Raw genomic sequence first — 17,012 nt, 5'->3', positions numbered from 1 at the left:
CGGATACTACTTAGTATTTGGTTGGTTAATACTATAGAAGATTTGAAGCGTGGTTGGGGGTTAAATAGAAAGACTCACTTATTCAATAGGTAATGGGTGTAGGGAGAGAGAGTTTTTACGTGTATTAAAAGTTGCATTAGATAAATTTAGTAGTATTCTAGATAGGTCTATGAAAATATGTTACAAGTACGAATGACATTATTTCCTAAGAAGAAAGATTATTAGGGAAGGTCCCCCGCACCTCCCCCGTAATGTAGGAAGGAGCGGGGGGATGTGAGAGACAGTACATAGTTCAGATGATAGGAATATCATTAAATGTATGCTTATTTACATTTACATTTTAGTCATTTAGCAGACGCTCTTATCCAGAGCGACTTACAGTTAGTGAATACATATTTTTTATACTGGCCCCCGTGGAATCGAACCCACAACCCTGGCGTTGCAAACGCCATGCTCTATCAACTGAGCTACATCCCTGCCGGCCATTCCCTCTCCTACCCTGGACGACGCTGGGCCAATTGTGCGCCGCCCATGAGTCTCCCGGTCGCGGCCGGCTGCGACAGAGCCTGGATTCGAACCAGGATCTAGTGGCACAGTTAGCACTGCGATGCAGTGCCTTAGACCACTGCGCCACTCAACGATATCAAGTATTTGTTTTATTAATTAGTGCCGAATCAGAGAGAACAGATAAAGAAATTGAATAGCGAACTGAAATGGCGATAGAGCTGTGAAAATTGAGTTGAGGACAAAGGAGAATAATTTATGGCTCTGGTTAGCGGGAAAAAATAGAGACAGTCCAGCGAGTTAGATTTAGCTGGACATTTTCAAGTAGAGGTCTAAAGACTTTACTGGAAGGAAGTGCTTTGATGAATTCAAATGGTTATTACTTTATTGTATAGGTTGAGTAACACCAGTGGTGGATGAAAATAAATGGTGGATTCAAAAAAAATAATTTAGTTTCGTTACGTGAACAATGGGATATCGTTTTTACTATTAGGATGATGGATTGAAAAAACATTGGTTATAAGTATTTTTTTTTTTTTTTTCACCTTTATTTAACCAGGTAAGCCAGTTGAGAACAGGTTCTCATTTACAACTGCGACCTGGCCAAGATAAAGCAAAGTAGTGCAATAAAAACAACACAGAGTTACATATGGGGTAAAAAAAAACATAAAGTCAGAAATACAACAGAAAATATATACAGTGGGGAAAAAAAGTATTTAGTCAGCCACCAATTGTGCAAGTTCTCCCACTTAAAAAGATGAGAGAGGCCTGTAATTTTCATCATAGGTACACGTCAACTATGACAGACAAATTGAGAAAAAAAAATCCAGAAAATCCCATTGTAGGATTTTTAATGAATTTATTTGCAAATTATGGTGGAAAATAAGTATTTGGTCACCTACAAACAAGCAAGATTTCTGGCTCTCTCACAGACCTGTAACTTCTTCTTTAAGAGGCTCCTCTGTCCTCCACTCGTTACCTGTATTAATGGCACCTGTTTGAACTTGTTATCAGTATAAAAGACACCTGTCCACAACCTCAAACAGTCACACTCCAAACTCCACAATGGCCAAGACCAAAGAGCTGTCAAAGGACACCAAAAACAAAATTGTAGACCTGCACCAGGCTGGGAAGACTGAATCTGCAAAGGTAAGCAGCTTGGTTTGAAGAAATCAACTGTGGGAGCAATTATTAGGAAATGGAAGACATACAAGACCACTGATAATCTCCCTCGATCTGGGGCTCCACGCAAGATCTCACCCCGTGGGGTCAAAATGATCACAAGAACGGTGAGCAAAAATCCCAGAACCACACGGGGGGACCTAGTGAATGACCTGCAGAGAGCTGGGACCAAAGTAACAAAGCCTACCATCAGTAACACCTACGCCGCCAGGAGACTCAAATCCTGCAGTGCAAGACGTGTCCCCCCTGCTTAAGCCAGTACATGTCCAGGCCCGTCTGAAGTGCATTTGGATGATCCAGAAGAGGATTGGGAGAATGTCATATGGTCAGATGAAACCAAAATATAACTTTTTGGTAAAAACTCAACTCGTCATGTTTGGAGGACAAAGAATGCTGAGTTGCATCCAAAGAACACCATACCTACTGTGAAGCATGGGGTTGGAAACATCATGCTTTGGGGCTGTTTTCTGCAAAGGGACCAGGACGACTGATCCGTGGAAAGGAAAGAATGAATGGGGCCATGTATCGTGAGATTTTGAGTGAAACCCTCCTTCCATCAGCAAGGGCATTGAAGATGAAACGTGGCTGGGTCTTTCAGCATGACAATGATCCCAAACACACCGCCCGGGCAACGAGGGTGGCTTCGTAGAAGCATTTCAAGGTCCTGGAGTGGCCTAGCCAGTCTCCAGATCTCAACCCCCATAGAAAATCTTTGGAGGGAGTTGAAAGTCTGTGTTGCCCAGTGACAGCCCCAAAACATCACTGCTCTAGAGGAGATCTGCTTGGAGGAATGGGCCAAAATACCAGCAACAGTGTGTGAAAACCTTGTGAAGACTTACAGAAAACGTTTGACCTGTGTCATTGCCAACAAGGGTATATAACAAAGTATTGAGAAACTTTTGTTTATTGACCAAATACTTATTTTCCACCATCATATGCCAATAAATTCATTAAAAATCCTACAATGTGATTTTCTAGATTTTTTTTTCTCATTTTGTCTGTCATAGTTGACGTGTACCTATGATGAAAATTACAGGCCTCTCTCATCTTTTTAAGTGGGAGAACTTGCACAATTGGTGGCTGACTAAAAACTTTTTTTCCCCACTGTATACAGTGTGTGCAAATGTAGCAAGTTATGGAGGTAAGGCAATAAATAGGCTATAGTGCAGAATAATTACAATAGTATTAACACTGGAATGCTAGATGTGCAGAGATTATGTGCAAATAGAGATACTGGGGTGCAAAAGAGCAAAATAAATAACAATATAGGGATGAGGTAGTTGGGTGGGCTAATTTCAGATGGGCTGTGTACAGGTGCAGTGATCGGTAAGGTGCTCTGACAACTGATGCTTAAAGTTATTGAGGGAGAGTAAGAGTCTCCAGCTTCAGAGATTTTGCAATTCGTTCCAGTCATTGGCAGCAGAGAACTGGAAGGAATGGCGCCCAAAGGAGGTGTTGGCTTTGGGAATGACCAGTGAGATATACCTGCTGGAGCGCAGACTACGGGTGGGTGCTGCTATGGTGACCAATGAGCTAAGATAAGGCGGGATTTGCCTAGCAGTGATTTATAGATGGCCTGGAGCCAGTGGGTTTGGCGACGAACATGTAGTGAGGACCAGCCAACAAGAGCGTACAGGTCACAGTGGTGGGTAGTGTATGGGGCTTTGGAGACAAAACGGATGGCACTGTGATAGACTACATCCAATTTGCTGAGTAGAGTGTTGGAGGCTATTTTGTAAATGACATCACCAAGTCAAGGATCGGTAGGATAGTCAGTTTTACGAGGGCATGTTTGGCAGCATGAGTGAAGGAGGCTTTGTTGCGAAATAGGAAGCCGATTCTAGATTTAACTTTGGATTGGAGATTCTTTATGTGAGTCTGGAAGTTGAGTTTACAGTCTAACCAGACACCTAGATATTTGTAGTTGTCCACATACTCTAGGTCAGACCACGTCAGAGTGGTGATTCTAGTCGGGTGGGCGGGTGCTAGCAGCGTTCGATTGAAAAGCATGCATTTAGTTTTACTAGTGTTTAAGAGCAGTTGAAGGCTACTGAAGGATTGTTGTATGGCATTGAAGCTCGTTTGGAGGTTTGTTAACACAGTGTCCAATGAAGGGCCAGATGTATACAAAATGGTGTCGTCTGCGTAGAGGTGGATCTGAGAATCACCAGCAGCAAGAGCGACATCATTGATATACACGGAGAAAAGTGTCGGCCCAAGAATTGAACCCTGTGGCACCCCCATAGAGACTGCCATAGGTCCAGACAACAGGCCCTCCGATTTGACACACTGAACTCTATCTGAGAAGTAGTTGGTGAACCAGGCGAGGCAGTCATTTGAGAAACCAAGGCTATTTAGTCTGCCAATAAGAATGCGGTGGTTGACAGAGTCGAAAGCCTTGGCCAGGTCGATGAAGACGGCTGCACAGTACTGTCTATTATCAATCGCGGTTATAATATCGTTTAGGACCTTGAGCGTGGCTGAAGTGCACCCGTGACCAGCTCGGAAACCGGATTGCATAGCGGAGAAGGTACGGTGGTATTCGAAATGGTCGATGATCTGTTTGTTAACTTGGCTTTCGAATACTTTCGAAAGGCAGGGCAGGATGGATATAGGTCTGTAGCAGTTTGGATCTAGAGTGTCACCCCCTTTGAAGAGGGGGATGACCGCGGCAGCTTTCCAATCTCTGGGGATCTCAGACGTTATGAAAGAGAGGTTGAACAGACTAGTAATAGGGGTTGCGACAATTTCGGGCTAGTTTTAGAAAGAAAGGGTCCAGATTGTCTAGCCCAGCTGATTTGTAGGGGTCCAGATTTTGCAGCGCTTTCAAAACATCAGCTGTCTGAATTTGTGTGAAGGAGAAGCAGGGGGGCATGGGCAAGTTGCAGCAGAGGGTGCAGAGTTGGTGGCCGGGTTAGTGGTAGCCAGATGGAAAGCATGGCCAGCTGTAGCAAAATGCTTGTTGAAATTCTCGATTATTGTAGATTTATCGGTGGTGATTGTGTTTCCTAGCCTCAGTGCAGTGGGCAGCTGGGAGGAAGTGCTCTTATTCTCCATGGACTTTACAGTGTCCCAAAACTTTTTGGAGTTAGTGCTACAGGATGCAAATTTCTGTTTGAAAAAGTTAGCCTTTGCTTTCCCTGACTGCTTGTGTATATTGGTTCCTAACTTCCCTGAAAAGTTGCATATCGCGGGGGCTATTTGATGCTAATGCTGTACGCCACAGGATGTTTTTGTGCTGGTCAAGGGCAGTCAAGTCTGAGGAGAACCAGGGGCTATATCGGTTCTTAGTTCTGTATTTTTGAATGGGGCATGTTTATTTAAGATTGAGAGAAATTACTTTTAAGGAACAACCAGGCATCCTCTACTGACGGAATGAGATCTATATCCATCCAGGATACCTGGGCCAGGTCAATTAGGAAGGCCTCCTCGCTAAAGTGTTTTAGGGAGTGTTTGACAGTGATGAGGGGTGGTCGTTTGACCGCGGACCCGTTACGGGACGCAGGCAATAAGGCAGTGATCGCTGAGATCCTGGTTGAAGACAGCTGAGGTGTATTTAGAGGGTATGCTAGTCAGGATGATATCTATGAGGGTACCCATGTTTACGGATTTAGGGTTGTACCTGGTAGGTTCGTTGATAATTTGCGTGAGGTTGAGGGCATCTAGCTTGGATTGTAGGATGGCTGGGGTATTAAGCATATCCCAATTTAGGTCACCAAGCAGTACAAACTCTGAGGATAAATGGGGGGCAATCAATTCACATATGGTGTCCAGGGCACAGCTGGGGGCTGAGGGGGTCTGTAGCAAGCGGCAACAGTGAGAGACTTATTTCTGGAAAGGTGGATTTTTAGAAGTAGAAGCTCAAACTGTTTGGGCACAGACCTGGATAGTATGATGGAGCTCTGCAGGCTATCTCTACAGTAGATTGCAACTCCACCCCCTTTGGCAGTTCTATCTAGACGGAAAATGTTATAGTTGGGGATGGAAATTTCAGAATTTTTGGTGGCCTTCCTGAGCCAGGATTCAGACACTGCTAGAACATCAGGGTTGGCAGAGTGTGCTAACGCAGTGAATAACTCAAACTTAGGAAGTAGACTTCTGATATTTATGTGCAAGAAACCAAGACTTTTGCGATTACAGAAGTGATCAAATGATAGCGCCTGGGGAGTAGGAGTGATACTGAGGGCTGCAGGGCCTGGGTTAGCCTCTACATCACCAGAGGAACAGAGGAGGACTAGAATAAGGATACGGCTAAAGGCTTTAAGAACTGGTCTTCTAGTGCGTTGGGTACATAGAATAAAGGGGGCAGATTTCGGGTGTTATAGAAAAGATTCAGGGCATTATGTACAGACAAGGATATGGAAGGATATGAGTAAAGTGGAGGTAAACCTAAGCGTTGGGTAACAATGAAAGAGATAGTATCTCTAGAGGCATCAATTGAGTCGGTCTCTGAGTGTATGGGGGAGGGACAAAGGAGCTATCTAAGGCAGGTTTAGCTAGGCTGGGGGTCTACAGTGATATAGTACAATTAGAAATAACCGAAACAACAATAAACTAACCATGTTTGGGCTGAGGCTAAACATAAACAGGATGTAGTACCGTAAAAAGGAACAGTCCAGCAGATATCAGCTGTATAGCTGAGTTATCATAAGGTCCGGTTGTGAAGCACTTGTGAGTAAGAGGCCACGGATAGCGTGTGCTAAGCGGGCCAGGGCTAGCAGATGGATGGAATCTTCGTGGTTAACGTCGTAACCACATCAGACGATTTCGTCGGCAGACCAGTCGTGTAGGATCGGCGGGGCTTCGTGTCAACACTAGGTGGTCCCGTCCGGTTGACAGAGAGGTAGATAGCCGGGAGATGGGCCTGGCTCAGGTTGATTAGCCAGACCACAGCGTCCGTTTTGTTGTAGCCAGCTGGTAGCGATGAATCCGGAGTTAAAGGTCCAGTGATTCAGTGATTCCGGCGGAAAAACTGATATGATCTGGGTCGATAACGCGCTGTGCAGACTGGCCGAATATCCGGTGATCAATGTCCAATGATTAAAATTAATCCCGTGGAAAAAAATCCAATGTTCTGGTGAAACACCGCTAGCTGTGGCTAATAGCAAGTAGCTAGTTCAGTAGCTAGTTCAGTTTAGTGAGTAAGAGGCCACGGATAGCGTGTGCTAGCGGGCCAGGGCTAGCCGATGGATGGAATCTTCGTGGTTAGCGTCGTAACCACATCAGACGATTTCGTCGGCAGACCAGTCGTGTAGGATCGGCGGGGGCTCCGTGTCAACACTAGGTGGTCCCGTCCGGTTGACAGAGAGTTAGATAGCCGGGAGATGGGCCTAGCTCAGGATGATTAGCCAGACCACAGCGTCCGTTTTGTTGTAGCCAGCTGGTAGCGATGAATCCGGAGTTAAAGGTCCAGTGATTCAGTGATTCCGGCGGAAAAACTGATATGTTCTGGGTCGATAACGGCGCTGTGCAGACTGGCCGAATATCCGGTGATCAATGTCCAGTGATTAAAATTAATCCCATGAAAAAAATCCAATGTTCTGGGTGAAACACCGCTAGCTGTGGCTAATAGCAAGTAGCTAGTTAGCTGGCTAGCTAGTTTCAACTGGAGATTCTAGATTCTAGATAAAGGTAAGTCAAAAATAGAATCCGTTCCACATTGAGTGAGGCGGGTTGCAGGAAAGTATATTTTGTAGAAGGATGAAAAGTCTGATAGGGAAATATGTAAGAAAAATACAAAAAAACAGGGTATTTACAGGCTATTTACAGACACACGACAGAAACAGGACTGCACTACTTCGCCATCTTGGCGAGTATGAAGTTAAAGGTAAAAATAACTGAATTGTGTAATAGAAGGGGAGAGAGATTTTCCTAGGGGGTTGATCAAATAATTGATAATGGATCATTTGAGATGAGATCACATGTAGCAGATTTAGGGTAATCAATTAAATAATCATTCCAGGAATTTTGAGTGGTTTTATGGATTAGTTATGAGGAATTAGATTGATACAAACATTATTGATGGGTTAGGACTAGGGATATCTGTATCATGTTTTGTGTGTACTACCATCTTTAGATTACTGATGGTAATTGAAGGTTAACAAAATGTATAACCAGGAGAAAGAGATTAGCTTATCTCATTGGAATGTTGCTCAGGAGGAGGAAGAACAGTTTATGTTGTTGCTCTCTTCCCAAACACTCTTAGCTTTTCCTACATATATCAGGGATGTTACCCAAATGGTAGAGAGTAAAGAGGGATATGACATTGGTCGTGATTTAAAGATGGTGATGTTTTTTTTTTTGGTGGGCTATTAGATATAACTGGGTTAATCACGAACATAGAGGTTTTTATTCTTTGTTGCTAGGCAGAAGACTTAGGTGACCTAGGGTCGAAGTGCTTGCTCTTACTTCAATCCATGGCTGTCTTTTGTCTCTCTTCAAACATTGTGAAGGAGTGGCACCAGGATTAAGCAGAGTTCAGGCTAAAACCTGTCTCTCCTTTGCTATCTTCTTGATTGATTACAGCATGAAGGGGTGTTGTGTTAGGTTTGAAAGATTTAAATATGGACTTGTCATATCCAACAATCAGTCTTCAGGTCAAGCCCGGGAGAGCCGGGGTTGAACAGAGTTTGAACTAAACATAAGTGTTTTTACAAGATAAGAGATTGATTTTGATTGGATTACTAATTTATTCTGAACTGAATGAAAGTCGAATTTAGCCACCATAAAAGACAAAGGAAGTGGGAGGAGCAATAAAGAAGCAAAAGACAGTCTCAAAAATAAAAGGCATGGCAATTGGTTGATAAATTACCTAAGTGATTGTTTAGGTAGGTGGTAATATTGACACATGAGCAGAACTATGTGTCAAGAGGGGGGAAGAGGCTAATGGTAGGATTAAATAATATACGAAGGAGAGGACAAAATACTTAAAAAAGAAATTGTTAGATTAATCTGAACATGTGTGAAGATAGTTTATTAACCACACCCGTATGTCAGAGGTTTTGTGCCCCACAGGTGAACTAAAGGAGAAGGTGACCCACTCTATCTAACCAGGTGACTGGTGAGCATCCAGTCCCTAAAGAAGAAAAACTGGAAGCAGGCCTGTTGGGAAGGGCCCTATCAGGTTATATTGGTATTTGCCTTTGCCATTAGAATAGCAGAAAGAGCAACCGGGTTCCATGTTACCCACTGCAAGAAGGTAAGACCACATACAAGCACCACTGAACACACACAGAGTTGGAGAGAAGAAGTAGACCAATAGGGTCCGGGGGTCACTTCTGTTAATGAAGATCTCCTACCCCGACCTATCATCACTGTAGTGTGTTCTTAGGGTGTGAGTATGGGGTGGTACCAAGCAGAAGGACTAAAGGCAGGAGAGGGTTGGCGGTTTTTGGGAATATGGGTGACCCTGAGCTGCATCATAGTCTCGGCAATAGTCTTGGTATGTCAAGATCCACCACCACCTCGCACCAATTACGCTATGGCCTTACCATTATTAAGAAATAAAAGGGAAGCGACCCGACATACTGACCGTCAAGGACGAGTTATCTACAAAATAGGAGTCAGAGAAGGGTGGGGAGTAAGATTCAAAATTAGGATTAGGGATCTTATCAGGGCGGATAAGCAAGCAACGTGGGATTATAAAATCCCATTGTATTTATGTTCAGCTCCCTCGGCGGATTGTTCCTGGGCTCAGGTATTTAGACATACTGGGGGACGGAGATATGAGACGGGGGGCTGGACGTCCAGATGGAGGATAAGAAGGTATAATGACATCCCCACGGAGATGGTAGTAACAATAGTAAAGGTCACTAAAGAGGACATGAAAAGAACTTACTGGGCTTGTGCGGACGAATACGGACGGGATACTTGTCTAAGATTACATTTGATGGAGTCGAAAGATATGGAGGGCACAGGTACTGTCATTAATCCATTAATAGCAATAGACCGAGTAGATCAGTCAAGGGATGACGGAGTCAATTTGACTAACCCGTCCACTATGAAAGATTTTCTCCTCCAAGAATGGAACCAAGGGGAAGTGGAGGGGTCCCTGATGAGAATCTCTGGTTAAAGTGGATGAAGTACACCGCTAGGGGCCTTGGGGGAGACCAATTGTTATGTATGCTCCATTGGGCGACCGACAATGTTGACCACCCCCAATGCCAAAGGCAATGTTTGCCTGTGTATTAGACCTGGGGTCCAATCAAAAGAGCCCAATTGCACAGGGATTGGGCTGGCAAAGTTGACTTACTCGGCCAGCCCACCTAGATTCACTTTAACTCCTGGCGAATACCAGTGTTACAGACATAGAAATGGCACCCGTAACTTGGGTGATTTTGATGGCTGTAAGGAGATAATTAATGTGACTGATTTAGATAAGGAAGGGAGGGGAAAAAATTATGAACCTTACCATCCCTCTGACTGATGTGTGGTGGGCATGTACTAACAAAGGGAGCATTCGACAGACATTACCAGAAGGATGGGTGGGTACTTGTGCACCAGTATTGTTGGTCCAAACCTGCAAGAATTAGTCATCAAAGACCAGTGACAGGAAGAATAATCAGGAGGAGAAGAAATATAGGTCAGGAAGGATATAGCCCAATTTGGATAGATGGTATAGGCATCCCAGGGGTGTTCCAGACGAATACAAAGCTATGAATCAAATATGGGAGGGTTTTACCACAACATTTTTCTGGTGGGTGACAATAAACAAGAATGTGGATTGGATAAATTATATCTATTACAACCAACAACGATTTATTAACCAGACTAGAGATGCAGTAAAGGGGATCTCCGAGCAATTATCCGCCATCCCGCTCATAACTTAGTAGAGGTTGGTTCTAGATCAGGCAGAAAGGGCCGGTGTCTATAGAATGATAAGCCATTGTTGCACATTTATCCCTAACAACACCACACTGGATGGGACAGTCACCAGAGGTCTTACAGAATTAACTGCACTAAGTGAAGAATGAACTGAGAACTCAGAAGTTAGTACATCGTGGATAGGGTGGTTTGATGAAATGTTTGGTAAATGGAAAACCATAGCAGCCACCATCTTAGGAGCGGTCAGTGTTTGTATGGGTATTCTTGTATTATGTGGTTGTTGTCTTGTTCCCTGTGTCCGAGGATTGGTGAGTCAGGCGTTGGTGAAATGCAGTATCTAAACAATGATGAGAGATGGACTGACTCCGGACTCTGACCAGGGGAATGTGAAAAACGATCCTCCAGGCTTGGTGGATGACGAGGATTTGGACCCTGAAAGACCGCAATTGGATGAAATGTTTATTAGTTCTGACGTAATCTCTGAGATTAATCATGCTTGTAAAATACATTTATCCTGAATGTGAAAACATTTAGTCAAAGGGGTGGATTGTTAGATTGATTTGTATTTTAAGAATAATGACTAAAGGATTTCACCCCAAATACAGTATAAATGTGTGAACGGTGTTAAGAGTTATAATGTAGTGGCAACCCACTAACAGAGGGGGGCGGGACTAAACATTCCAGGGTGAAGGAGACTGCGGAAACTGTTTAAGAAAGCCTCCTAAAGGTGGGCGGAGCAAAGTGCCTTTGTGTGTCAAGGGGTATAAAACAGTATGTATGGGTTTTTGGCGCCAGAGCTCTCCATGAATAAAAATACAGATCATTCTTGCTGGTTGTGGACCTTGAATCATTTATGATTAAAACCAGAGCCTTACAACCCCTGGTAATGATTCAAGCCTAGGTTGAATTAGAGATATAAATTCTTGTGACAACCACTCAGGAAGGAGGCGCGTTCTGTCTCCTAGAGATGAACGTACTTTGGTGCGCAATGTGCAAATCAATCCCAGAACAACAGCAAATTACCTTGTGAAGATGCTGGAGGAAACAGGTACAAATGTAATGGTAGTAGTAGTCCTCTGTAGCTCAATTGGTAGAGCATGGCGCTTGTAATGCCAGGGTAGTGGGTTCGATCCCCGGGACCACCCATACATAAAAATGTATGCGCACATGACTGTAAGTCCCTTTGGAAAAAGCGTCTGCTAAATGGCATATTATTGTTATTATTATTATTATTATTATTATATTATTATTAAGTATCTATATCCACAGTAAAACAAGTCCTATATCCACATGACCTGAAAGGCCCCTCAGCAAGGAAGAAGCCACTGCTCCATAGAAAAGCCAGACTATGGTTTGCAACTGCACATGGGGACAAAGATTGTACTTTTTGGAGAAATGTGCTCTGGTCTGATTAAACAAAAATAGAACTGTTTGGCCATAATGACCATCGTTATGTTTGGAGGAAAAAGGGCTTGCAAGCCAAAGAACACCATCCCAACCGTGAAGCACGGGGGTGGCAGCATCATGCTGTGGGGTTGCTTTGCTGCAGGAGGGACTGGTGCACTTCACAAAATAGATGGCATCATGAGGAAGGAAAATTATGTGGATATATTGAAGCAACATCTCAAGACATCAGTCAGGAAGTTAAAGCTTAATCGCAAATGGGTCTTCCAAATGGACAGTGACCCCAAGCATACTTCCAAAGTTTTGGAAAAATGGCTTTAGGACAACAAAGTCAAGGTATTGGAGTGGCCATCACAAAGCCCTGACCTCAATCCTATAGAACATTTGTGGGCAGAACTGAAAAAGTGTGTGCGAGCAAGGAGGCCTACAAACCTGACTCAGTTACACCAGCTCTGTCAGGAGGAATGGGCCAAAATTCACACAATTTATTGTGGGAAGCTTGTGGAAGGCTACCTGAAATGTTTGACCCAAATTTAAAGGCAAGGTTACCAAATACTAATTGAGTGTATGTAAACTTCTGACCCACTGGGAATGTGATGAAATAAATTAAAACTTGAAATAAATAAAGCTGAAATAAGTCATTCTCTCTACTATTATTCTGACATATCACATTCTTTAAATAAAGTGGTGATCCTACCTCACCTAAGACAGGGAATTTTCACTGGGATTAAATGTCAGGAATTCTGAAAAACTTAGTTTAAATGTATTTGGCTAAGGTGTATGTAAACTTCCGACTTCAACTGTATATATATTATATCTGAATAAACAATCAATCAAAGCATATATCCTGCCTAGTGGCATGCTCTGTTGAGTTTTGGCGCATGAGAAAAAATAAGTGACTATTCAGCTTCAGCTAAACATCCTAAAATCTCATTAGCAATTAGGTGTTTTCGGTGCAACAGTAACGTTATAGGTCTACAATGCTATGCTATTATATTCGGTTCTGTTATGTAAAATGCAAATTAATCATTATGTGATCTTGGGAGACATTGATTCGTCTTTGATCGAACTTTACGAAAGGAGCACCATTGTGAGCAATGATAATCTTATTTTTGTAATAATAAGAATTAGAATAATAAGTGATGAGTAGGACTATTAGACAGTGTTATTGTAAGCGATTGGAGCGCCCTTCATGGTACTGAAAGGACAGCGCCACTTTAGAGTTGTCATTGATAGTTGTGCCTGATGTGTGCTCTTGATTGCTTGTGGTGGATAAAAACAAATCCACAGCGATTAGCTGTGCGATTTGACACACTATTACTTACTTTGTACAAACGCCATTTGTGTGAAAGTGTCAACCCTTGAGACTTGTAGACTGAGATGTGTGACAGCACATTTTGCAGCCCAGTATGCCTCCTGTTTGTTCCTCCACAACAGCGCATGGTAGCAGGCCTATCGGCTCACAGTTCGTAACAAAAAGGGAGACTCCGTGGAGACAAGGAATACCAGAATATATATTTATTAACTAAAGTAACTAAGTATAATTAACAATGGTGTGTGTAATCAGTAGTGTAAATGACTGTTTTGCATGCATAAATGTAATGATGCAAGGTGTTGAAAGGTGCCACAGCAAACAACCAAAAACCACGAAATTACCACAACAAAAATCAATCAAGGTATCTGCATGGAGAGAGTCTCCCCAATGAATGTAGAAGAGGTCCATTTATCCTGGGCCCATGTAGCTGACGACCCTCCCAACTCCGCCCACCGGCATCCTAATAAGGAAACAAGAGTAAAGAGAGAGAATACGGCAGACAGACCCGGGCCCAGGTTTTTCCCATGTAGCTGACGACCCTCCCACTCTGTCTGCCGTATTCTCTCTCTTTACTCTTGTTTCCTTATTAGGATGCCGGTGGGCGGAGTTGGGAGGGTGTGAGACAGAGGGTTAAATAGGGAAGACATAACTACATAATGGGAAACCGGTGTGACCAATAAGTCAAAACAAGTCGAACATAGATACATGGATCGTTAGCAGCTAGTATTCCGGTGACGACGAACGCCGAAGCCTGCCCGAGCAAGGAGGAGGGGCAGCCTCGGCTGAATCAGTGACAGTACCCCCCCCCTTGATGCGCGGCTCCAGCCGTGCGCCGACCCCGGCCTCGGGGATGGCCAGGAGGACGCGGAGCAGGGCGGGTCGAATGACTCTGGTGGAAATCCCTCAACATGGAGGGATCGAGGATGTCCCTCCTAGGGACCCAGCACCGTTCCTCCGGACCGTACCCCTCCCACTCCACGAGATACTGCAGGACCCCCACCCGACGCCTCGAATCCAAGATGGAACGGACCGAGTACGCCGGAGCCCCCTCGATGTCCAGTGGGGGCGGAGGAACCTCCCGTACCTGAGACTCCTGGAGTGGACCAGCTACTACCGGCCTGAGGAGAGACACATGGAACGAGGGGTTAATACAGTAATTAATAGGAAGTTGTAACCTATAACAAACCTCGTTCAATCTCCACAGGACTTTAAAATGGCCCCACAAATCGCCGAACCAGCTTCCGGCAGGGCAGGCGAAGGGGCAGGTTTTGGGTCGAGAGCCAGACCCGGTCCCCCGGTGCATACACCGGGGCCTCACTGCGGTGACGATCGGCGCTCGCCTTTTGTCGCCTGATTGCCTGCTGCAGGTGTACATGAGCAGCGTTCCAGGTCTCTTCCGAGCGCCGAAACCACTCATCCACCGCAGGAGCCTCGATCTGGCTCTGATGCCAAGGTGCCAGGACTGGCTAATAACCTAACACACACTGGAAAGGCGTAAGATTAGTAGAGGAGTGGCGGAGTGAGTTTTGGGCTATCTCTGCCCAGGGGATATAACCTGACCACTCCCCCTGCTGGTCCTGGCAATAGGACCTCAGAAACCTACCCACATCCTGGTTAACTCTCTCCACCTGCCCATTACTCTCGGGGTGAAAACCTGAGGTAAGGCTAATCGAGACCCCCAGACGTTCCATGAACGCCCTCCAGACCCTTGAGGTGAACTGGGGACCCCGATCCGACACAATATCCTCAGGTACCCCGTAGTGCCGGAAGACGTGTGTAAACAGGGCCTCAGCAGTTTGTAGGGCTGTAGGGAGACCTGGCATAGGAATGAGATGGCAGGCCTTCGAAAACCAATCCACAACGACCAGGATCGTGGTGTTCCCTTGTGAGGGGGGAAGGTCCATCACAAAATCCACCGATAGGTGGGACCACGGCCGTTGTGGAACGGGTAGGGGTTATAATTTTCCCTCTGGGCAGGTGTCTAGGTGCCTTACACTGGGCGCACACTGAGCAGGAGGAAACATAAACTCTCACGTCCTTGGCTAAGGTGGGCCACCAGTACTTCCCACTAAGACAGTGCACTGTCCGAGTATGGGAGTGGACTCAATGGACCTCTCCTCTGTGTCATACAGTCGGGACAGGGCGTCTGCCTTAGCGTTCTGGGAACCTGGTCTGTAAGTGAGAGTAAACACAAAACGAGTGAAGAACATGGCCCACCTTGCCTGACGAGGGTTCAGCCTCCTCGCCACCCGGATGTACTCCAGGTTACGATGGTCAGTCAAAATGAGAAAAGGGTGTTTAGCCCCCTCAAGCCAATGCCTCCACACTTTCAGAGCTTGAACCACAGCTAACAGCTCCCGGTCCCCCACATCATAATTGCGCTCCGCCGGACTGAGCTTCTTAGAAAAGAAAGCACAGGGGCAAAGTTTTGGTGGCGTACCCGAGCGCTGAGACAGTACAGCTCCAATCCCAGCCTCGGACGCATCCACCTCAACCTGGAATGCCAAGGAAGGATCCGGATGAGCCAGCACCGGAGCCGAAGTAAACAGGTCCTTCAGATACCCAAAAGCCCTGTCCACCTCAGCTGACCACTGCAGACGCACCGGTCCTCCCTTTAGCAAGGAGGTAATGGGAGCCGCTACCTGACCAAAGCCCAGGATAAACCTCCGGTAGTAATTGGCAAAACCCAAGAATCGCTGCATCTCCTTCACCGTGGTTGGAGTCGGCCAATTACGCACGGCCGAAATGCGGTCAATCTCCATCTCCACACCTGACGCGGACAGGCGGTGTCCTAGGAGGGAGATGGACTCTTGGAAGAACATACATTTCTCTGCCTTCACATACAGGTCATGCTCCAACAGTCTACCAAGCACCTGACGCACCAGGAACACATGCTCGGCCCGTGTAGCGGAGTATATGAGAATGTCATCAATATACACCACTACACCCTGTCCATGCAGGTCCCTGAAAATCTCATCAACAAAAGATTGGAAGACTGAAGGAGCATTCATCAAACCGTATGGCATGACGAGGTACTCATAGTGCCCCGAGGTAAACGCCGTCTTCCACTCATCTCCCTCCCGGATACGCACCAGGTTGTACGCGCTCCTGAGATCCAATTTCGTGAAGAAGCGCGCCCCGTGCAATGACTCCGTCATACTCGCAATCAGAGGTAATGGATAGCTGTATTTTACAGTGATCTGATTTAGACCACGGTAGTCAATGCACGGGCGTAAGCCACCATCCTTCTTCTTCACAAAAAAGAAACTTGATGACACAGGGGAAGTGGACGGCCGAATGTATCCCTGTCTCAGAGATTCGGTGACATATGTTTCCATAGCCACCGTCTCTTCCTGTGACAGAGGATACACGTGACTCCTTTTTACAGAAGGCAGGAGCCAAATCGGCATATTCAGGCGGAATGTGCATGGTGGGAACCTGGTTTGGACTTTCCACCGTAGTTGCCCCTACGGAAACACCTACACACCTCCCCTAAGCACTGACTTGACCATCCCTTGAGAGCAATCTGTTGCCATTAAATAGTGGGGTCATGAGAAGTTAACCAGGGAAGCCCCAACACCACGGGAAACGCAGAAGAATCAATCAGATATAGACTAATTATTTCCTCATGCCCCTCCTGCGTCTTCATCCAGAGTGGTGCTGTGACCTCCCTAATCAGACCTGACCCTAAAGGTCGACTATCTAGGGCATGTAGGGAAGGGCATATCGACTGGCACAATAGGAATCCCTAACCTGGTCCTCTGTAGCTCAGCTGGTAGAGCAC

The sequence above is a fragment of the Coregonus clupeaformis genome, chromosome 16 (genome assembly GCF_020615455.1).
Source record: "Coregonus clupeaformis isolate EN_2021a chromosome 16, ASM2061545v1, whole genome shotgun sequence".
Lineage (NCBI taxonomy): Eukaryota > Metazoa > Chordata > Actinopteri > Salmoniformes > Salmonidae > Coregonus > Coregonus clupeaformis.
This window is presented reverse-complemented; position numbering follows the sequence as displayed.